General features: G+C 43.5%; 1 protein-coding gene across 5 annotated transcripts in view; it reads left to right on the top strand.

The window, feature by feature from the left end:
* The window catches only part of LOC144691807 (cell adhesion molecule DSCAM), a 545,084-nt gene that overhangs the window by 2,477 nt on the left and 518,189 nt on the right, over positions 1–24,418 (top strand). The gene's annotated exons all lie outside the window — the stretch shown is intronic.

Below are 24,418 nucleotides of genomic sequence, written 5' to 3'. Positions count from 1 at the left end.
CTGTAGTACCTACCGGTTCAACTGGGTGCATTCCATGACCGGTGACAAATTTTGTTCTCGTGCAGCTGAATTAACATCTATTTCGATTGTGCTTATTTTTTATTTCAAATCTCCAGTTGGATACCCTACCATTCCCTGATATGTTTGTGGTAACAGGGGGAGCTTGTTTGAGCCAGTGATGCCCTTTTGTTAAGTGGAGCCGTTAAACGGTACCAGCCCTGTGCACATTTTAATAAATAATTGCACCGACATTTACTTTGTCGGTCCATGGATGAAGAATGTTCACTTGGATGAGGAACTAGAGAGAGCAGAAACATAGAAACATAGAAAATAGGAGCAGGAATAGGTCATTTGACCCTTCGAGCCTGCTCCACCATTCAGTATGATCATGGCTGATCCTCTATCTCAACGCCATACTCCCGCTCCCTCTCCATACCCCTTCACACCTTTAGAGTCCAGAAATCTATCTATCTCCTTCTTAAATATATTCAGCATAGAAACATAGAAAATAGTAGCTTAGTTAAAACAGCACATGCATCCCATTTGTGAAGATTGCTGACCAGAAAATGCAACAGCCTCCAAAACTATCCCTGGTTCCTTGCTGTAGTGGTCATTCTTCATCGTGTGTGAGCCTGATGGTGAATGTTGACCAATAATTATAATATGGGGCACATGATGACCATCCTTGATCCTGTCCACACACAATACCCAAATTCACTTTGCAGCAGGGACCATTGACACTGAGTGACTGAATGTTTACTCCTTAGGGGACAACTACAGTGAACCAAGCTGCCTGATCAAATGGTTCTTGACTGTAATATCAATAAGTATTTAAATACTCTAGAATGCTGTTCAAAATGCAGGAAATGCAACATTCAATGTTCCCTCACTACCCTGCCCTCTCCTCAGCATGTAAATGGAGAAGGCTGTTTCTTTATCTGATCGTGGGACTCTGAACCATGATCCTTTGATTCATGATGTAGCCCTGAGCTTCAAGTTCAATAAACCCCAACCTTGGGACATTATGGTTTGAATTTTCACACTGATGGAGAGGCTCTCTGCGCGAAAATGCTGGCAGAGGCCCGAATCAGCAAGTCCCTCCCCCCGAAACCAGACTCCGATGTTTTCACGGGGTGGAGGGTTGGGGGTGAATGGAGGCTGGTTATAAATCACACATCCCTGCTTCATGGAGGCAGCAGCTGATTTATATGGGCAGCTGCCTCCACTGATGTGTGATTTTGGTGAAGTCGGTGTCTGAAACTTGAAGCGTGCAGGTTGACCTGGTAGGAGCAGGTCTGAACCTTGTCGATTCAATTCGATAGCCAGGGTACCATTTTGGAGAGGTAAGGTACCCCTTTGGATATGGTCCCAGGACGTGTTTGTGAGAGGTAAGGTACCCTTTGGGGTAGGTCAGTTGTCCTTTGGGATTGTTAAAATTAGACATGGTTGTGTGTAAAAAGTGCATAAGCTCATTGGAACTATTAAAGCTGCCAAAGAACTGTGAATGCTGTCAAAGAACTGTTAAGTTATCAAAGAACTCTCAAAGCTGTCAAAGAACTGTCAAAACTTATTGGAACTGTCAAAAAGCTCATTGGAACTGTCAAAAGTGTCAATGGATTTAACTCTGCTGGGCTTTAAATATGAAAAAAGTGTGGAGTTTAATAAGAAATCAGTGTCTGATGTTTCACTCTGTCTCTTGTCATAAGCCTGAGGTTTATTTTATAGGATTTATGCTGTAATGCTGATCTTACAACCTAACATTATCACAGTGGGGTTCCTGTTAAATGAGCAGTTTGATGGACAGCTCCAAGTGATTATAGAATAGAAATGTTTGTTTTCATAAGAGGTTATTTGAAGGAATTTCAATGTATTGAATTATTTTTTAAATAGCAACACCATCAATAGACACATAACTTTATTTTATGTCATCATGGCTCTGAGGTATCAACCATGGTTGATACTAGGTGAGGTGGCATGGAGGGGTAAGGGAAAAGGGTAGTGGCTGGGGACATGGATTGGCATGAGTTTGCACTAAGTTGGCATAGGGGCTAAAAGGACCGTGGGAATATGGGGCATGCTTTGGCATAGCGAGTATAAGGGGCTAAAATGGGTGGATAGAGGGACATAAGGGGTAAGAGGGGTCATGAGGGGTGGGTGGGAGGGCATGAGGTGGTTTGGCTAGGCATGGATGAGGCATGGGGGTTGTGTGTGGTTGGGGGGGGGGGTGGTGGGGGAAGTGTGAGGGGTCGGGCTGAAGGGCTGTTTTTTGTTTTGCTCGTTTTCTAAGCAACTTCAACAAAGTGCCAAAGCACAGAGACAGGCCTTCTGGCTAGCCCACCTCTGCACCTGCCCAGCCTGTCAAGCCACTCAGTTCAAGGGTAATTAGGGATGGGCAACAATTCCTGGCCTTTCCAGCGATGCCCACATCTCATGAAAGAATATTTTTAAAAAGCACGTGATTATACCTGGGAGTGGGATCAGTGCATGGAACCCAGGAGAAAATCATCAAAATCATACAACTTCACCAAAGGCTTACAAAGGACATGCGGGAAAGCATGGAGATAGGGAAAAAAAAAACACAGCACACATTCCAACAAGGAAACTCTGCCCTCCTGTTCCTAACAGTTTGGTTATTTATAAAGCTGGATTAATTTGAAATTGGCCAAAATTGTAGACCGAGCAATACGTGAATGGATTCTAGTCAATGAAGAGGACCTAAGGAGCTTGGCCATTCCACCGACTCTTTGGTAGGTTTAGAAGATCTCGTTCTTTTGTATAGAAAAATTATACTGAAATGTTGCCTTGCGGAACTATTGCTGCAGGATCTCTTTAATTGATTGACTGCAGATATTTATCGGAACTGAGGTGATGTGCTAAAGCTGTCAGCAAACAAATTGAGTTTGATTTAACGGGGGTCACGATCTCTTGTCTGTGGTTAAGTTCTATAAATAATGACTTATGTTTAATTCCACTGAGGAAGCATTTTAAATAGGCATGTGTCAAGGCAAACTCTTAAGGGCTTGAAGGGTCAGGGGTCAGGGGTCAGGGAAGCTGATGACATTTGCTGTGAAAGGTCAGTTACAGGTAAGAGTAATTGGTAATTGCTGAATTATGTTTATTGTTTTTGGTGGATTTTATTCAGTTAGTTAATGGGGGTGGGTGTGATGAAGATCTGATTAATTTTCTTAATAAATGCAAGCCATAAATTTAGGAATGTCAACATGGTTAAAGGGGCAGCATCACTTTGAGACCGCCTGCACCACTGAAAATGAATATCACAAAAATATTCGAAGAAGTTACTTTTAAAAAAATCATGGGTTTGCTTTCATAATGTTAAAAATTGGGCTGCAGCAGAAATTCCAGCCTGAGGAACGCAAAATTTTGAGGATGTGAGATGTTGCTAAATTACCCGAGGATTGAGAGACTCCTTTACTCACAAACAACAACCCTCTTTCCCCCCACTCCCATCCACTGAAACTTTGAGTTGCCACAAACTCTTCCCTTATTCTATTTGGCCTGAGTGTGTTAAGCGTGTACACGTGTGTCAGGCGTGGGGGAAGAACGGTTTAGAAATGAGGATGTCGTCCACAAATCGAGGCTGCGTTGGGAGATCTGCCACAGTAGTATGTATTTTTTTTGCAATGTGCTTCATACATGGGGTTGAATGTTTCAAATGCAAAAAAACTTTATAGAAGTTTTCAATGACACCTTTATGGTATCAGTTGAGGCACAATTAAGCATTCTCTCACAGCCCGTGTGGCAGCTCAGAGCTGGAGCTGTGCCTGAGCTTTTCACCCTTAATCGTATAACATAAAATAAACAGCAATAAACACGCAGAGGATGTGATAGCAAAAAGCTGGGGAAGGCAGCAGTTATCATTCTGAACACCTCAGGCTGCATTGTCTTCACAAAACACTCTTCAATAAGGATAAAGCCAGAAAATTGTGGAAATGCATGCTGTGATTCGGAATATATGTTGCCAGCAGGTAGCCCAATTTTGTACACAGAAAAAAAAAATCGGCTCTGCTACCTCAGCTCTTCAAACTGCAGCTTTTGATTTAGCTTTTATTCAACCCAACTTTTATTTATCATTTTGGATGTCGGAACGAGAGAAGAGTGGAGGATTTGTGCATTATGGTAACCTATGATTCCCCCTCCCCCCCGCCCCCCCCCCCCCCCGCCGCCCCAGATCTCAGTGGTTAGGCCTTCCTGATGTGCCTCGAGTTATTCTACGCATGTATCTCTGTCAGCTGCCACGGACCGTACCCTTAGCAATTCATTCTGCAGCATCCTCTGTATGTATGTCTTGTCTAAAAGCCTGCCAGACTGTCAGCTCAATACACACTCAGTGGCTGGCAGGTAAACAGCAACAAATAAGGGAGACAAAGCTTTTGCCCTTTTCTTCCCTTTTATCTTTTAGTGTCTTTAGATAAATATTTTACATCCACATCTTTAGCTTTGTTTCCACCTTCTGGTGCCAGTAATCAGCATTTTCAAATGACTAAAAGCATTCTTGTATTGTTCTGGTTCCCAGGTCCACGGCATCTGAGTTACAAAGAGAGGCTGCGATCAATACAATGTTAATGCAGGCACTCTGTGAATCTGATTTCATATTGGATTTCAAAATTGGTTGGCCCCAGCAGGTTGTCAGGGCGAATATTCCTTCAAGTTTACATTGGTCACAAGAAGATAGTTGATTCTGCCTCAGTTGCTGAATTTCAGTACAATTGGTCATGATGTGGGGCAAGTAAGATTACCCTGGGAATTCATTTCCTTATAACTCAAGAGTGGGGAGAATCTAGAACATGGGGGTCACTGTTTAAAAATAAGGGGTCGCCCATTTAAGACAGAGATGAGGAAATTTTTTTTCTCTGAGGGTTGTGAGGCACTGGAGCTCTCTTCCTCAAAAGATGGTGGAACAGAGCCCTTCTGTAGCTTTAAAGCAGAGGTGGGTAGATTCTTGATAAGCAAGGGGGGTGAAATGTAGAGTTGAGGTTAACATTAGATCAGCCACGATCATACTGAATAGCGGAGCAGTCTCGAGGGGCCAAGTGGCCTACTCCTGCTCCTGATTCATACGTTCCTATGTTGACAGTGGGTCAATAGAATTTGGGTGTTCTCATGAGCTTTGATTGAGCACTGCTCATTTTCGTGGAGAGATTATGAAGGGAATAGAGAGACTCATCGAGCGACAGCATCGTGACTAATTACCCGGGAGTGGGATCAGTGGATGAAGCCCAGGGAACAATCCTCAAAATCTTGCAACTTCACTAGAGGCCTGCAAAGGTCATGCAGGAAAGCTGTTAAAAAAAAACACAGCACACTTTCCAACTTGGATACTCTGCCCTCCTGTTCCAAACAGTTTGGTTATTTATAAAGCTGGATTCATTTAAAATTGACCAAAATTGCAGACCAAGCAATATGTGAATGGATTCTAGTCAATGAAGAGGACTTAAGGGGCCTTACCATCAACTCTTTGGTAGGTTTAGAAGGACCCAGTCTTTTGTGTAGAAAACTTACCTTAAAATGTTGCCTTGCAGAACTGTTGCTGCAGGGTCCCTTTAATTGATCGACTGCAGAAATTGAATGTTACCGAGGTGCGGTGGTTCAAACAATGTATCAGGGATATCAGCATTCACAGGGATTGATCAAGAGGAGTAAAACCAGTTACCGACCTGTCTGAATACGTGGTGTTGTGGCCTTGAAGTCACGCTGTGGGATAGCTGGGGTGGAGCAATTGTGCTCATCAAACACTTGGTTTAACTGAGGTCATTAAACAGGTAAATGCCACTTGAATATGAAAGGGAGGAATTTCACATTAAGCACTTGTCACTGTTGTTCCACGGTACAGCCTTAATGCCTGTTCTTAATTTTGTAAGTAAAGTAGGCAACATGTTTAATCCAAATGTGTTTGGCTGCAGACATTTTCATGAGGTCGATCAGCAGTGGGTGAAGGCCATTGACTTAGTTGAGAACAATGCAGTGTAATTTTGGGTTTGTGAATGTGAACACTGCCTCACTGTGTAATACTTAAAGCAACCCACTCAGGCTCCTTGTACAGAGGACTTCATTGCAATATTTATGGCATTATCTCCATAACATCAGCTGATTAAATTCCCCTCTTCCCTTTGTCTTTGTCCTTTTGCTCTGCATTTACACCTAAAGGTTGCCAATGAAAATGGGGGCTGTGCTCTACAAAGCAGACTGCTCCTTTTCTCCCTCCTTTAATTCCCCTGTAGGTTCTATGGAGGCTAGGCACCCCCCGGCGCCTAATCCAAGGCAGTCATTCTTCACAGTGAATATCGGCAAGCTATTTGACTAAGAGAACGTGACTGCTGAGGCCAGTCAACCTTTTGTGCATGCTCATTTCTGCCATGGCTGCTAATTAAGGACCAGGAGTCTTAGCCAATGTTTCTTCCTTCTCCGTACCCATGGAAACCGGTGGCCGTGTCCCTATCGCCACTGTAGCTGAGATCAACAAAGTCTTCAAAACAGATCTCCTTCCAGATAGGGGTCTTCCTGGTCTGTAAGACTTGGTGACTCATTGGATATCCTTGCTGAGCTGTTGGGAAAGTTACTTCAGGCTGGATGCTGGTCAGTTTCCCAAGCAAAGGGGTATTGGGGATGTGGAGGGTTGGGATGGGGCAGGTGGTGTGAGGTAGGGAAGTGGAGAGGAGGAGGAAGGAACTCTGGAAGTCACTGACTCACACAGTTCCTTCCCTTACCCTAGCATGTGCCTTACTGTTCTAGTTATGTGAGCTCCAAGAGTAAATGCATGCTATAGCGACCATTGCTGTTGTGTTACCTTTTACTAGCAAGTGTAGTGAATCTCTGCTGCTCAGAGCTGTCAAATTAACCAGGTCAGCAGGACTGAAGACAGGAGGAAAAAAATCAATAAATCTATGAATTAATAATGCAGCTGCCAGAGAGAATCATGGGTAAACAAAATGAATGTTTCAGGGTTTAACACTTTACTCTTGTCTTCTGCTGGTTGTGCTGCATTTTGTCCTGTCTTCTCAAAAAGTGTTGTTTTATTTATATCAAGTGTCTAAGCAACATCTTAAAATGTTGAGAAATTTTACAATGCACAGAATCAGCAGCACAAAAAAGCATTGTCTACGTTAGTGTTTATATTCCAAACAAACCTCCCAGTCAGTCTTCATCTCATCCTATCGACATAACCTTCTATTCCTTTCTCCCTCATTTACTTATCCAGCTTCCCGTTGAATACTGCTATGTTTTTTTCACCTCAACCACTCCCTGTGGTACTGAGTTCCACATCCTTACCTCTCTTTGGGTATAAATGTTTCTTCTGATTTCCATGTAAGTTTTATGGGTGATGACCTTATAGTCCCTTGTTTTCACCTTCCTTATAAATGGAAATGTCTCCTCTTGCATGTGACAGTGAGATGCAAGTCCAATTCTTGGTGCGTTCTGCAGGTTTGGTTGAAAGTTGGATTGTAAAGTAGGAGCTCTGGGAACATGTCCAGCTCTCCTTTGAATAGTGCCAAGAGATTTTTAGCATATACCGAGGATCGAATCTTCCTCTATGCTCGGGAATACACGGCCTGCACACTATTGTAGCTCACTAACCACTCACCCAACCCATGTGTGTCCTCACACGCCATTTTTGTCTTTTCACTTTGGGGTGGGGTTCACAGTGCTGGAGTGTGTGAGGCGTGTGGGTGCGGAAGCAGTCTGGTTGGAAGGCCAGCAGCATAGTGTCAGCCTAGGTGGAACGCTTTATCACATATGACAATTGGGGCAGAGACTATAAGAATTTAAAATGGAACTGAATAAGTATTTGTAAAGGAAGTGTATATGGGAATGAGGTATGATAGACTGCTTCTGAGATGCTGTATGCAAACCAGCCTCCCATAGTATGGTGTTCTCAAAAGGAAGCATTTTGCCCAAATCCCCACATCCTCCTCAAAAGACTGAGCTCCCAACCTCAGCTGTACCACACTGGGGTGATATTGTTCGCTGCTCAGCCACCTCCCCATAGGAAGAGATGGACAATCAGGGTCATGGTCAGCTTTGGGCCATCATCCATGCAGGTTTTGTTTCCTGATTTGAGAACAGCAAAGTCAGAGTCATGGCAGCAATTCTCCCCTGGTCTCAGATGGTCCATTAATGTGGGGATGCTAATAAGAAAGAAAGGAGAATTGGGCTTCAAAGACAAATGTCTTTAAAATATTCTGAAAATTTCATTATCCTCCATGATAGTTTTAGAAACAGGTACTTGGCATTTTTTAAAAAAAAGTTGACTTATCTATGATCAGTATTATTCTAAATATTCCACCTTTGTTCCTTCTAACTTTGAACTATGCTATTGAATATCTTCTGTGTGGCCCTGTTACACAGTCTCCTGCTCTGCCTTATGCTTTTTCAGGACCTCTAGACTTTGGAACTCCCTTATCTCCCTCAGTCTTTCTTTCTCAGGACTTGCAAACACAAATTTGGTGCTATAGTTAATCAGTGGTTGCAGATCCTACTTTTTTTTCACTCTTTTCAACATTGATGAGCTTGGTTTTCTAATTTGAAAAAAAACAAATTCTTGGTAAAGACTCTCACAGTAGATGCCATTGGTTCTTGGCTGTAACAGTGGATGTAAGGCTTGCATGTAAAGTGTGTATGTTTTACATGGGCGGGGAGCAGTGGGGAAATAAATTAAGCATATCCATGAGGTTAGATGGTTGGGTTTATTCTCCTTTGGCTAGAAAAAGGGGATAAATGCTAGACGCTGCAGAACCCTGCTTAGAGAGAATAGATCCATTGAACTCATAGAGTCTTAGGTCAGAATTTTGCAGCCTCCCCTGATCCACCACTGCCACCACCCCATCCCCCCACCCACCCACCTCCCCAGCCACACTGGTGGATGAGATGATGGGTTGGGCGGCCTTAAAATTGAGCACCATGGTAGCGGGGCCTGCTGTCTACCCGCCCGTCCCCACCATGACATTACCAACTGGGGGAGGCATCCAGTGGCCTGTTCACCTGTGGGTCAGTTGGAGCCTTAAAGTGATAAATGAATGGCCACATAAAGACCTCTGCCAGTCGATGTTGGGATTGCATCCGTGATTGTGAGGCTGGTGCCAGGTTTCTAACCCACCCGCCCCTGCCGACACTGGTGAGACCCTGGACTTACCTTTAAATCCGGCTCCATTGCTGCAAGTCCCGTTTTGGGACTGCCTGCAGTCCCAGCAGTGGCCACTGCTCCCAGTGGCGCTGCTGGGACTGGCGAGCTGCCAGTTATTTGATTGGCTGGCAGCTCTCAGAGTCAAGACCTCCTCCCCAATGGGGGCATATGAGCCACTTCAAGCCATGTAATGGCCAGGAGGCTGTCAAACGGCTGAGAGGAAAGTCAACCAAGCAGAAGAGGGCTCACCCCTGACCCTGCCACCGGTGTAAAATTCAGTCCTTAACACCAATTGAAAGACCGGGCGTTAGCACTTTTTCACTAATCCACAGAATATATGACAGAGTGCCCCTTTGCCAGAACACTGCGATTGTCTGAAATGTTTGCATTTAATTAGCATCATATGATGTTATTGAAATACCTCAGGCACATTACACGATTACATGTTGGAGTGTGGCGACATGTTGTTCTGGGAATAAAATCCTCAAATAGCAATGAGGTGAATGAACCGTTAATCTGTTGGCCATGGTTGAGGGGGGAATGTTGGCCGGGGCTTTTTGCTCTCCTGGAAATACTGCCATGGGATCCTTAGTGTCCTTTCAAAAAGTGTGACGGAGCCCTTTTGGAGCGCCTTCAGAAAATGAGCTCTCTCTCAGTATTGCACCGGAATGCCAGCATGAACTAAGTACTCAAGTCTTGTCATGGCACTCAAGCCTGCCATTTGGTGATTCGGAGGTAACTCTTTCAGAGTTAAAACAATAAACTAAATTAACACAATAAGGGATAAATCAAGCACAGCCATTAAGTCAGATCAGCTGTAAAATCAAGGAAAAGTGATTCAGAGGTAAGTGTACTATCGACTGATAACACCTAATTGGACATTTGTCAAAAAAACTTAATAATTTTAAGGATTTAAGAAGAGGTCCTTTTACGGAGTGAATTATGATGATCTGGAATGAAATGGTTGTGCAAGCAGATTTAGCAGCAACTTTCAAAAGGGAAAGCTTACAGTTCTGGATAAATGCTCGAAGAGAAAACATTTGCAAGGGCTACAAACAGGAGTGTGGATATTTGACAATTCTTTCGAAGAGCTGGCACAGACATGATGGGCCAAATGGCCTCCTTCTCTGTGATATCATTCGAAAACTTTAGGATAATACCCTGTGTTAGCAGGATGGTCTGGTCTGTCGTAAGGCATTGGTATTTAACCTCATCAGTAGGAATGAAGCATGGAGCGCTGACACCCTCCAGTCTGTTTCTCCGATCTCTCTGAAAATCTCCAGTCCTTAATGATGAAGTGAAAGGTTTACAGCATACACAGCCATTTCAAACACTAAATGGTATTTTTATATTCTAAGTGCTTTCTTAAAAAAAGTCATCAAAAGTAGAATAAAGATATAAAAAATACATAAAAACTTATAGTGCATCAAATTGTCATCTCCTGCAGAGGCTATCCCAATCACAGCTTCCATTTGTTCCATGCCACTGAGGCCTTACAAACCCCAGAGAGACCATGCTTTGTCTTTTCAGCTGATAGTTATTTTAGATAGGTTTGCGGAATGCATCTTGATTAAAAGTCCACGATTTATTGTTGTACTTCACTGAAATTCTCAAGAGTAGGGAAAAGCCCCAAAATATTTCTTTTTTCATTTTCCAGTCTGTGTCCTAGTTGGGACAATGAATGTTTGTGCAATTGCCCTTCAACGGCTTTACAATCACCTGAGCATCTTGTTTGTCTTTTAGTCCTAGGACTCACCCAATTGGCAGCCTTCCATCTCGCGAAATGATGGTTTGCTCCCCTGGTGTTAAGCATCGCCTGGTGTGGCTCAGGAGCCCCACTCCAGCTCGGCAGTCTCTGTTGCATTTTCTGCAGATGAAGACTGCGGGCTGAGTAGGTGCACAATTCGCTGGCCTCTGTTTTCTCCGGCCTCTCTTCTCGTCGAGCTGAGCTTTCTGTTTCTCCTTGCCTCGTCCCCTGCCCCTCCAAATAGTCAGCCTCCAGAGGTCACGGGCGCGGTGACTGTCTCCCAGTTGTCAGTGCCTATGTCCGCCACCTTCATATCTCACTTGCAGAGGCATGGACGCCCAGCCATTCGTGACCCAGTGTATTGTACAGAAGGTCTCTGGGTATACGGCCATCATCTATGAATGTGGCCAAAACAGTGCAGATGTCATTGGCTAAATATGAGTGCATGCTGTTGGAATTATCACCTCTAATTCAGGACCTCTGAGTTAGTGACCTTGTCCTGCCAAGAAATGCTGAGGCTATGTCTGAGACCGTGAAGGTGGAAACTGTTCAGCATTTTTTCCTGCCAGCATATGTTGTCCAGGTCTCACTGCTGTAGAGGAGTGTGCTGAGGCCACAGACATGATAGAGTTCAGTTTGGTGTTCTCGGTCAGGTTGCTGTTGTTCCACACTCTCTTACTCAGCTTGGACAAAACGGCTGCAGCTTTTGCAATGCATGTGTTGATTTCAGTATCAAGTGACCGATTGCTAGTGATTGTAGAGCCGAGATATGTGAATCTGTCAACAATCTCCAGCAGCACGTTGTCACTGCTGACAGATGGTGGTATGGCAACATCCTGGGCCATGACATTTGTCTTCCTGAAGCTTATGGTAAAACCAAACTCTTTACAGGCATGAGAGGACCTGTCCACTTGCCGCTGAAGGTGTTCCTCAGTATGGAATGCTAGTACGGCATCATCTGTGTGGAGCAACTCTCTGATGAGGACTTGGCATACATTTTTCTTGGATCTCAGGCAGGTAAGGCTGAACCGCTTTCCGTCAGTTCTGGTATGTAAGTAGATGAACTGAAGGCATATGAAAGAAGCAAAGAGAAGAATATACCAACAAATGTTGGCACCAGAATGCAACCCTGTTTGATCCCACTGTAGATCTCAAATGGTTCCAATGTTGCCCCATCATAGCTGACCTTACCCATCATGTTGTCATGGAAAGAGGAGATCACGTTGGCGGGCAGCCAAATTTCTCCAGCAGTTTAAATAGACCGTCTGTGCTCAAATGGTCAAACACCTTGGTGAGATCAATGAAGTAATGTCTTCTGAGAGCTTCTGTGAAGAGAAAGAGAGTTAACTTTGTAGGTTGATGACCCATCATCATCCTGACTTGGATATTCATTGCCATATTTCATTCTGATGTCGGGTCATCAACCTAAAATGCTAACCTTCTTTCTCTCCACAGATACTGCCTGACCCACTGAGTATTTTCAGTTTCAGTTTTTAGTTCAGATCTCCTGCATTGCTTTTGCAATACATAGTAGCCCCCTTTGTTCATGGCGTTTCTCTTGCAGCTGCCAGATTGAGAGGTTTATGTCAACTGTATATCTCCCTGTCCTGAAACCACACTGGGATTCGGGCTAGATGGGACCAGCCAGGATCTGAAGCCTGGCAAGGGCAACTTGAGTGAATATTTTCCTATGATGGGGAGATGTCTTGATGGTTGTTGCACTTGCTGCGGTTGACCTTGTTCTTGTACAGGTTCACAATCTTTGCACCAGTCCTCTCCAGTTTAGTCTCTATTCATGTAATGCATTACTAAAAGTAGAAAATCCCAGCAATCTCTAATGGTCGTTTGGTTTTACAGAATTTGGGTATTGCTGAAAAAAGTGACATGTCTAAGCTTTTCGTCTTGCACTCATCAGAACACTTTACAAGAATAAGGCTCTCTCACGCCTCACCAAGGCAAGGCATCAAGGAGCCCTAGCAAAACTGGAGTCAATGGGAATCAGGGGAAAACTCTCCATTGGTTGGAGTCATCCCTAGCACAAAGGAAGGTGGTTGTGGTTGTTGGAGGTCAGTCATCTCAGCTTCAGGACATCATTGCAGGAATTCCTCAGGGTAGTGTCCTCGGCCCAACCATCTTCAGCTACTTCATCAATGACCTTCCTTCCATCATAAGGGCAGAAGTGGGGATGTTCGCTGATGATTGCACAATGTTAACACCATTCATGACTCCTCAGATACTGAAGCGGCCCATGTCCAAATGCAGCAAGACCTGGACAATATCCAGACTTGGGCTGAGAAGTGACAAGTAACATTTGCACTCCACAAGTGCCAGGCAATGACCATCTCCAACAAGAGAGAATCCAACCATTGCCCCTTGATGCTCAATGGCATTATCATCACTGAATCCCTCACTATCAACATCCTGGGGGTTACCATTGACCAGAAATTGAACTAGACTAGCCATATAAATACTGTGGCTACAAGAGTAGGTCAGAGGTTAGGAATCCTGCAGTGAGTAACTCACGTCCTGACTCTCCAAAACCTGTCCACCATCTACAAGGCACAAGTCAGGAATGTGATGGAATACTCCCCACTTGCCTGGATGAGTGCAGCCCCAACAACACTCAAGAAGCTTGACACCATCCAGGACAAAGCAGCCCACTTAATTGGCACCACATCCACATTTACTCCCTCCACCACTGACGCACAGTAGCAACAGTGTGTACCATCTACAAGATGCACTGCAGGAATTCACCAAGGTTCCTTAGCCAGCACCTTCCAAAGCCACGACCACTACCATCTAGAAGGGCAAGGGCAGCAGATAGATGGGAACACCACCACCAGCTGGAACTTCCCCTCCAAGTCACTCACCATCCTGATTTGGAAATATATCACCATTCCTTCACTGTCGCTGGGTCAAAATCCTGGAACTCCATTCCTAACAGCACTGTGGGTGTACCTACACCACATGAACTGCAGCAGTTCAAGAAGGCAGATCACCACCACCTTCTCAAGGGCAACTAGGGATGGGCAATAAATGCTGGTCCAGCCAGCGAAGCCCACATCCTGTGAATGAATAAAAAATAATATAAGGGGAAAACAACCATTTATACTGAATGTGAAGAGAGTGCTGATTGGTTGGCCATGGAGAATGCACCGGTGAACGTTACTGATAGTTAACTGCCAAACATTGTTTGAAATTTAAACCAGGCAGCTTGATGCTGATTGGTCAAGGCATTGCCCTGAGGAATGAGTCAGCAAATGGCCGTTCATTTATTTTGTTTAGCTGAAACAGGTGCAATTTTTTTTCTGTCTTCAAAGAACAGGGCCCTGTGTATTAATAAATGTAGCTTCCAATACACACAAATGCACCACATTGCGAGCCTGACTGACAATCTTAAATCGATTGTCAGCGTAATTCTTAATGCACTGAGGATTATTTAGCAAAAGTTGTCCAATCATCAAATCACATCTAATGTTGGACACTGTTTTGCGTTTTGCAAGCAGGGGCTGGTTGGGTATGGGCTGTATCCTGCCTGTTGCGAATGGTGGCTGGGTCATGCTGTTATCCCTTGATGACAGTGATTAGAGCTCTACTTGTATTACTGGCTCACGTGTTGGGAGATTCAGCTAGCTGTGCGTTTTCTACATTTAACTTTCTAGGCAGCTGGCTTTCCTGTGGATTGGACACATTATGGAGGACACTTATTTTGCACATTCAAAATAATTATTTCTCGCAATATGAGCATCCCTGGCAAGGCCAGTAATTACTGCCCATCAGTAGCTTTCCTTAAGAAGGTTGTGGTGAGCCTACTTGAACTGCTGTGGTCCGTGAATTGAAGTTAATCCCACAGTGCTGTTAAGTAGGGATTTTGACCCACCAACAATGAAAGAATGGCGATAAATACCTAAGTCAGGATGATGTGTGACTTGGAGGAACACTTGGAGATGATAATGTTTCCACACAGGTGCTGCCTTTGTCTCTCTAGGATGGAGTGGTCACCAGAAGTGCTGTCAAAGAAAGCTTGGGGAATTGCTCCATTGAATCCTGTGAACAGTACACACCAGTGGTGAAGGGAGTGGATGTTTAAGGTGCAAGATATCTGTGATGCTGTAGCCAATAATCATGGGAAGGCTAGTGACACCTGATGTTTGGTTATGACATCAGTACAAAGAGAATAGATGTGTATGATGTCACCTACTGTTGTCACTGGAGCAACATCTTCACTGGCTGTTGGAAGGCCAGCAACAGTCAGGAAGACTCAGTAAAAATAACAGATGAGCTCTCAGTATTAGCATTATAGTATAACATCCTACCACCATGGCTTGGTTAGAAATACAAGTCAAGCATTTCCCACAGGGAGGTGGGGACAATGAGATGGTCATCCTGGGCTGCAACATCTTTCAGTAACCAGCACTTAGAGCACCGGGAATTCTTTTTGCTCTGTCTTCGTAGTTGGAAATTGTGTGCTCGACTCAGGGTGGTTGCAAAGAGGGAGGGAAGAAAAAGCCAAAAACAGGATATTAAACATATAAAAGATAAACTGAAATTATTTATTCTGAAAGTGAAATTTAAGTGAATGTGACAAAGTTATTTATATTTACAAAAGAAAGCTGCAAGTATCAGACGACTCATTCAACATTCTGTAAATTGATCCCGATTTTGTTCTTATTGTGCAGAATTAGAAATGGGATATTGATTCTAGACAATGAGATGCTGCCCTTACCAGCATCACAAAATCTCAGGTCAGGTATAATATTAGCTAGAAGCAGTGTAAAGATCCCTTTACCATGCCCAAAAATATACCCTAACTTCAAACTCAAGCGACCTGTGTGATATTTCTGTCTCATATTTAAACCCTGCTTATGGCTTTGTGTAAATTTGTCAGTTGAGTATCAAGTAGTGCAAATTGAACAGCTTTGTGCTATAGGCCAACACTGAGCAGGAACTGCAAAAAGTGAAATGCGCTTCATGTGGGGCTGTAAAGGCCAAAAGGAAAAGGAGACCTCCCTCCTTGCATGGCCTGTCTTTACCCCCATCATTTGGACTTGCTACTATTCCTTCCTACAGCACAGGGACAATGTTAGAGCCTCTACCTCAGAGCTACACTGAGTCAGAACTAACAGTAGAGACTAAGTCCTGTCAAAGAGAAAGCTCAGTAATGCTCCCTTCAAATCTCCATTTAGAATAGGAGAATAGGTCAATATTCTATACTCTCTGGGCTAGTTCAGCCCAGACCTTGGTCAAACCCAATCCCAGTGCACTGTCATGCACAGCACATTACATTTATGCACAGATCCGTCAGGTGCTCCTTCACTTTTCAAAGCCTCATCAATTTTGAAGAAAGCAATTTTACTTCAGAGATCTCACCGGGACTGACTCACGCTGCTGCTCCTCACTTCTCTTTTAAGAAAACCCCAGAAGCATAATGAACACTTTATCTCTACCTTTTATTGCGCAGGTACCATGCGTCTCTCTTATTAGCTCGCTGAAATGTGGGGTGTACCCTGGAGGCTTGATTCCTCCGACAGCACGCCGCATAGAAATTGGTGGAGCAAGGCAGAAGCTGCACCAACCTTTGCGGAGCTGGGAGGGTTAAAGTATTTCATTTTCATTAACAGAGAAAGGAGAAATATTCTGTGCTTGAGCTACTGAAGCCTCAGGTAAGATGCACCACTCATATTTAATTGAACACATATCTTCTGCTAGTGCATTGGTGTGAGATCTTTGACCAGAAAAGGATGAGACCTAGCTGAATTAATGGCTGCTTGCCTTGGGCTATTCCAACAGCACCTTTTACTTTTAGTCCAACTACTTTTCATCATATGTGCAAACTTTGATTTGAGTCAGGTATATTAGATGAGATGCCAGAGCCACGAGTAAAGTCTCCACTGATAAGATTGGGCTCTCATTAAGGTCGGAGAGTTTAGGTGTACCATTTTAGTACCTTAAAGTGAAGGTTTCTTTCCGTGAAGAGCAAATTTAAGTCTGATTCTCCCAGCCATGTCTGTAATACGCGGACATCAGGAAAAGAAGCAAACAACCCATATTGAGGTCAGTTGCGAAATACTGTAGATTCTGGAAGTCTGAAATAAAAACAAAAGCGCTGGAAATACTCAGCAGGCCAGGCAGCATCTGTGGAGAGAGACAGAGAGTTGATGTTTCAAGTCGATGATATTTTATCAGAGCTCATATTTAGTTCTGCATCTAATGACACTCAGAATTGCTGAAATTTGTGACAGTAATATAGGTTGATTCACCTTCCCATTTTCCCCCTACCTTGTTTCCATCGATAATATTTCTTGTTCTCCACCCTGGATAGGAGTCAGTGATGGTGAGGGTGAGATCACTCATGCCATCGACCTTCATTCCTTGTAGAATTAGGTGAGAAGCAGAGGCAATGCTGAGAATGTGAAAAATCACTCCCCTCCCCTCCCCTATTGTCTGCCTGCATATGGAGAAAAAAAAGATTGATAAATATTGGCTGAGATTATGGGCTCAATTCAGTTTGAATCCACAACTTTCTGACTCTGAGGCGTAGGTGCTACCACCGAGCCACAACTACCAGTAGGGACTAAGTCCCATCAAAGAGAAAGCTGAGTGATGCTCACTTCAAATCTCCATTTAGATTAGGAAGTCAATATTCCATACTCTCTGGGCCAACATTAACGCCAATCTTCAGGTTACAGCTTTTTTTAAATGAAGTTTTGAAATTGAGGCCTTCACATATAGCTTGAAGACTTTGAAAATCTTCAAGAATATGCAATCTTTGACCATCATGGTCACATCTGTAATCACGCTTTGTCTGAATTTTGTGCTCATTGAGGTCAGGCACATTGGTGCCAGAGTGAACATCATTTCCTACTTCTTGTTTCCATTAACAGACACAGACTTGAGATACCACAAAAACTTCCATTATAGCAGAGAAGGTTACGAGGAGATTTAATGAGGGGCTTTTAAAGTTCTGAAGGGTTATGATAGGCCGAATAGGGAATGTCTACTTCCTCTGGTTAGAAAGTTAGCGCCAATGGATCATTGATTTTGAATTGTCATTAAGAGAAAAGAGCTTAGGAGAAATTTCAATAGGGAGCATCTACTTCCTCTGGTTAGAGAGTTAGTGCCAGTGGATCATTGATTTTGAATTGTCATTAAGAGAAAAGAGCTTAGGAGAAATTTCTGTTCATTCATGATCTTTAGGAAAGAAAGTCTTACATCCTTCCCTGGTCTGGACTATATCTGAGTTCAACCCCACACCATTGTGGTTGACCTTTAACTGCCTTGCAAGCCACTCAGTTGAATCAAGCTGCTACTAATACAGAAGTCCCACCATCTCAGTTTTGGCTACTCCTCTAGTATTTTTCCGAAATGTGCCCCATTCTGTTACCTTCAGTGATCTTCAGCCATACAAAGGGATTGGTGCTGCCAATGATCACAACTCTCCCTGTCAAACGATCCAAGTCATTCTTCATTACTTCTAAAAAATAAATTTCGAACCTTCATATTAATAGGAGCAACACCTGGTATTGATTCAATCAAACTGTTCTATCGATCTTTTCTTGTTTTTTACGGCATGATCAGAATGACACAATTAAAGCTTGATAGGATCCCTTTGGTCCCCAGCAGCACCTTTTTGTTTGACTGGAAAGAGATTTTAACCTTTGAAAATTGAGAAATCAAGATGTGAGGCCAAGGCCTGCATTGTAGGATATCACAAAGGTTGAAAAGAGTGGGAGAGAAGATGAGATAAATCAAGAAGTATCAATTAGCTGACAAGGAACTGGTGGTTTGAAAGCATGAAGATCATTAGCGGAGGGGCCGGAAGACTTAGGGAGGTAAAGATTTCCATAGTTTTGAAGAAGCAATCAGTAGGGGAACTGTAGACGGTTTTAATTTCAACAGTTAGGGAAGTGGCACAACATATAAAATGGAGTACTTGATTTCAACATGGTGAGGGTGTTGGAGGATTGGGTGGAACGGGTGACTTATTTTAACAAAGTGACGATGTAGGGAGGTGGGCAAATATATGAGGTGGGTACGTTTGGATCTTTGGAAGAACAATGTGTAGGATGGAGTATTTGATTCCAACACAAAGATGCAGGAAGGAGGAAGAACGTGTAGCACGGAGTACTTGAAACTTAGGCAAAGACTTGATATTGAGTCCGTAAATTCCTGTTTTCCTAGCATAGCTCACGAATTTGTCATTTGAGCAGATTACAAAATTTCTTTGTGCACAGTGAAGATGGACAATTCTTACAACACTGTCTGCCAAACACTCAAGGGCAATTTAAAGAGCTGCTTTGCTATGCTAATTGTTGACCACCCCAGGCAAAAGATGCAAGTTAAAAATGTGTTGCCTTCATTAAATCTCAACAAATTCACATCGATGTAACATGTACAGTATGTCCAAGAGCAAAACACAACCTTCCCCTCAGGATTCTTGTCTTCTCTGTTGCCTGTTTATAGCACCTTATTTTTTTTTCATTTTTCTATTTATATATATGTATATATATATATATGCATGCAAGTTGCTGTTTGCAACATTTTATTCTCTGGTTGGCAGTTCACACAAATATTTTAGGAAGAATTCTCTGTAATATTATTTCTTTCACGCACTCATTGACTGGTTCCCAGTTTGCCAATGCCTGGATTTTAAAATTCTCATCCTTGTGTTCCAATCTCTCCATGGCCTGACTCTTCCCCATCATCTGCAATCTCCCTGCAACCCTCTGCGAAATCTGCCTTTTTCCAACTCTGCATCTCCCACATTTTTCCTTCACTCTTGGTGGCTGTGCATTTAGTCATATAGGCCTTAAGCTTTGGAATTCCCTCTCTGCCTCTCTCCTACTTTTAAGATACATCTTATCAGACGGGCTGTTTGTCACCAATCCTAATTTCCCCTTCTTTGGCTCATTGGCAATCCTTGGGATGTTTTGTTTTTTCATTATTCTTTCTTGGGATATGAGTGTTGCTGGCAAAGCCAGCATTTGTTGCCCATCCCTAATTTCCCCTGAGAAGGTGGTCTTCTTGAAACACTGCAGTCCATGTGGTGTAGGCACACCCACAGAGCTGTTAGGAAGGGAGTTCCAGCATGTTGACCCAGCAACAACTCAGGATGGTGAGTGGCTTGGAGGGGAACTTTCAGGTAGTGGTGTTCCAATGCGCCTGCTGCCCTTCTAGCTGGTTGAGATCGCGGGTTTGGAAGGTGCTGTTGAAACAGACTTGGTGAGTTGCTGCAGTTCACCTTATAGATGGTGCACAGAGCTGCCACTGTGCATCGGTGATGGAGGGAGAAAATGTTTAAGGTGGTGGATAGGCTGCCAATCAATTAGGGTGCTATTTAAATCTAAGCTGTCCCACACAAATGCCAGATAATGACCATCTCCAAAAAGAGAGAATCTAACCATCGTCCTTTGACATTTAATGGAATTACCAGCGCTGAATCCCCATTATCAACATCCTGATTACCATTGACCAGAAACTGAACTGGACTAGCCATATAAATACTGTGGCTACAAGAGCATGTCTGTTGTAGGGTGGCCAAGTTGTGCTATTAATGATAGAGTTGATCTGCAGACACTTCTTGGGTGGAAACTTTAAGTACTTTAAGTTTATTTACAATGCACTCGGCAGCAATTACATGTGTGCTTTCAACTCTATCTCTACACTGACTGCTGAGGTAGCCTAGGCTTCTCTCCTATTGGTTACTACAGATCATGTGATCTTGCCTAACAAGTATTATTCATAAAGGTACATTACACACTAAATAAAACCTTAATTACTACAAGGTCAGAGGCTAGGAATCCTGCGATGAGTAACTCACCTCCAGTCAGCAACGCCCACATCCCATGAATGAATAAATAAACTTCTATGATTGTAGCTGATGATTGTCTGTCTGAGCTGTAAAAAATTGCAGGTGATTAATTCTTATAACTGATTGTCATCCACTCGATGGTGGAGGTAAGGTAATAGACCATAAGACCATAAGACATAGGAGCAGAAATTAGGCCATTCGGCCCATTGAGTCTGCTCCACCATTCAATCATGGCTGATAAGTTTCTCAACCCCATTCTCCCGCCTTCTCCCTGTAACCTTTGATCCCCTTACCAATCAAGAACCTATCTATCTCGGTCTTAAATACACTCAATGACCTGGCCTCCACAGCCTTCTGTGGCAATGAACTCCATAGATTCACCACTCTCTGGCTAAAGAAGTTTCTCCTCATCTCTGTTCTAAAAGGTCTTCCCTTTACTCTGAGGCTGTGCCCTCGGCTCCTAGTCTCTCCTACTAATGGAAACATCTTCCCCAAGTCCACTCTATCCAGGCCTTTCAGTATTCTGTAAGTTTCAATCAGATCCCCCCTCATCCTTCTAAACTCCATCGAGTATAGACCCAAAGTCCTCAAACGTTCCTCATATGTTAAGCCTTTCATTCCTGGACCCTCTCCATGGCCAGAACATCCTTCCTGAGATACGGGGCCCAAAATTGCTCACAATATTCTAAATGTGGTCTGACCAGAGCCTTATAAAGCCTCAGCAGCACATCCCTGCTTTTATATTCTAGTCCTCTCGAAATAAATGCCAACATTGCATTTGCCTTCCTAACTACTGACTCAACCTGCAAGTTAACCTTAAGAGAATCCTGGACTAGGACTCCCAAGTCCCTTTGCACTCCAGATTTCTGAATTCTCTCCCCATTTAGAAAATAGTCCATGCCTTTATTCTTCCTACCAAAGTGCATGACCTCACACTTCCCCACGTTGTATTCCATCTGCCACTTCTTTGCCCATTCTCCTAACCTGTCCAAATCCTTATGCAGCCTCCCCGCCTCCTCAATACTACCTGTCCCTCCACCTATCTTTGTATCATCTGTAACAGTGAGTTATAGACAGCAGTAAAACCTTCGAGTTGGTCACCCTCTGGATTACAAATTGTTACAGAGGCAGAGCTGTCTTTTAAAAAAAGGTGGGTGAAAATTCAGGGGCATTGAAATAATAGGGGAGGAGACCCACTCTTGTGGCAATGCAACAGAGGCAGCAATGCTGAGATTGGCACTCTGCCACTCCAAGAGGTCCTGAAGGGCAGGACTCCTGGCAGTCAAGGTGCAGAGGCCTGGATTGGGCCTAAGGAAAGGTAAAAACTCTTCTTACTCTTTTTCACAGAGGTCTATATTGTCTTTTTTGGATTGGATTGGATTCAGCTGTAAAGCTGCTCGGTCAGGCTTATAAATGACCTTGTTATCATCTGCCTCTTGCCCCCTCACTCTGTGTTCCACTGAGCAAACTTCTTACTAAAGTTGGGTTGCTAACTCTGGTTCGGAGTATTCCTGGAGGTTCCGCGTATAAACTCTCATCTCCAGCTAGCGCACACATCCCAGCAACTCCCCTTCTCCAACGTGATAGTTGATAAACAAACGTGTCCAAGGAATATAATTGCCCTTGGATTTTTCCCTTGCGCTGCGTGCATCATCACTCTAGAAATCAACCTCTAATTCCTGCAGACTCCTGGATAATCCCTGGAGGGCTGGCAACCCAATACTACGGCAGTGGAATCCTGTAAGGTTCTCCTGTCTCCCACCCTTTCCAGAAGAGCTGCAGAAACGTCACAAAAACTCGTTTAAGTGGCGATCGCACCCGTTTCCCACAGTTTTCATGGCTCTTCAATTGAAGTAATGGGAGATGAACAGGGAAACCCTCACAGACAATCACCCATGCTACACTGGGATCGCCTGATGCTGCACAGGGATGCTTAGTCCGCTTGAAAAACACTGACTTGCTTTACTCTGAGGACATCAAATGTGCGGCCACTTTATTTACAGATGTGTTGCTGGATTCTTCCACCAGCTCAGAGATCACCTGATGTTTATAAGCCGCTGCTGCAGCTGATGGCGTCATCTGAAATTCTCGCATGGCCCAGTTTGTTTTTGTTCTGACGGTGAAGTTTCTCCCCGGTGCCCTGGTCAACAGTAATCCCTCATCCGGTTGTTTAACTCATTGCTGTTTGTGAGAGCTTGCTGCACGCAAATTGACTGCTGCCTTTTCCCTACATCACAACAGCGACTACGCTTGCTTCATTGGCTGTAAAAAGCAGCTTGGGACATCACGGGTCGTGAAGGCGCTATAGAAATGCTTTAGGGTTTGTTACAATAGGGTGAGCAGTTTGTATTCCAGGGGCTGGAGATGGGATTTCTCAGGAGCCTGTTAAACAATATCCCCATAAAACAAACATTTCAGGTGCAGAATTACTTTGAAAGTCCCCTTCATCTCGATGGTACCTGAATAATGATTGCATGAAATGAAAAAATAAGAATGACCAGCTCCAAAGATTGATGTCGTCTCAAAAACTGGTGAATAGAACTTTTTTAATGTTACACTGTTTCTGGGAAAAAAAAGAAAGATGTATTTTTGCATTACGTGAGCTGTTTTTCAACTGGTTACTTCTGGTCTCTGGAGGTTCCTTGAGCCAATTAGAGCTCTCCTTGGGGAAAGGCCTTGTGTAGAGTTACTAAAGGGCAGACATCAATTCACAGGCTTCTGGGCAGGGAAAGGCCCATCTTGTTGGAAGTGGTCAGTGCTTGGCTTAAGGATGATTTGTCTAGTTTTCTAATTGCGGTTAATTCTGTATGATTCTGTCAGGTTTACAATTACATCCTGCTTGTATCCACTGTGATATATTTTTCCAGCCTTTTTCAGTTCCCTTGCTTCCCAGGGAGCAAGATGCTTCAGGAAGAAAGTGGAATGGTTGGCTCACGCAAGTTACTCGGTAATGTGAATTCTCTCTCTCTCTCTCTGCCACTTCCTCACTCTTACACTTCTGTGATGAAATGAGATTGTTACTAAATGTAATAAATTTACATTAATAAATTTAAAAAAAAATGTCAGTGATTTAGTTTTTAAAGCAACTTGGTTGGGAGTTATGATATTAATAATAACGTTAAATCTCCAGGGAATATTCACAACAAATCTATTGTGAGCTTTCCCTTCAGAACCGGACACGTACGTTTAGGAGACAACTTTATGAATAATGACTGGCTTTGCCAGATTAGGACTGGTGCATCCATTATCCCAAGTTCTATTCTGGAATGCTGTGGTGTCTCAAGAGTAAACTGTGCCAATCAGATGGATGGAAATGGAGATTGGTGTAACCACTTTGCCATACTCCTGATTTACCGGTGATTAAAATGAATTACCAGAAAACCAAGAGGCCTGTGAATCAGGCATATTGACACTTTGCAGCTGATTCCCCTGCATACACTCCCGACTTGGGAGATATTACACGGGGAGCAGATCCCAGCAATGTTTAACCTATAAAGCATTGAGAATACTGGGTATCTTAGAGACTTAAAACCTTGTGGCACAGAAGGAGGCCATTTGGCCCATTCTGCCTTTGCTGGTTCTTTGAAAGAACTATCCAATTATTCCCCCTCCCCTGTCTTTTCCTCATTGGCATGTGAATTTTTTCAAGTGTATTATGTGGCTTGATGTCAAGTTTTATTTGATAATACACCTGCGAAGCACCTTGGGACATTTTACAACA

This window comes from Cetorhinus maximus, chromosome 16 (assembly GCF_964194155.1).
Source record: "Cetorhinus maximus chromosome 16, sCetMax3.hap1.1, whole genome shotgun sequence".
NCBI lineage: Eukaryota > Metazoa > Chordata > Chondrichthyes > Lamniformes > Cetorhinidae > Cetorhinus > Cetorhinus maximus.
This window is presented reverse-complemented; position numbering and strand designations above follow the sequence as displayed.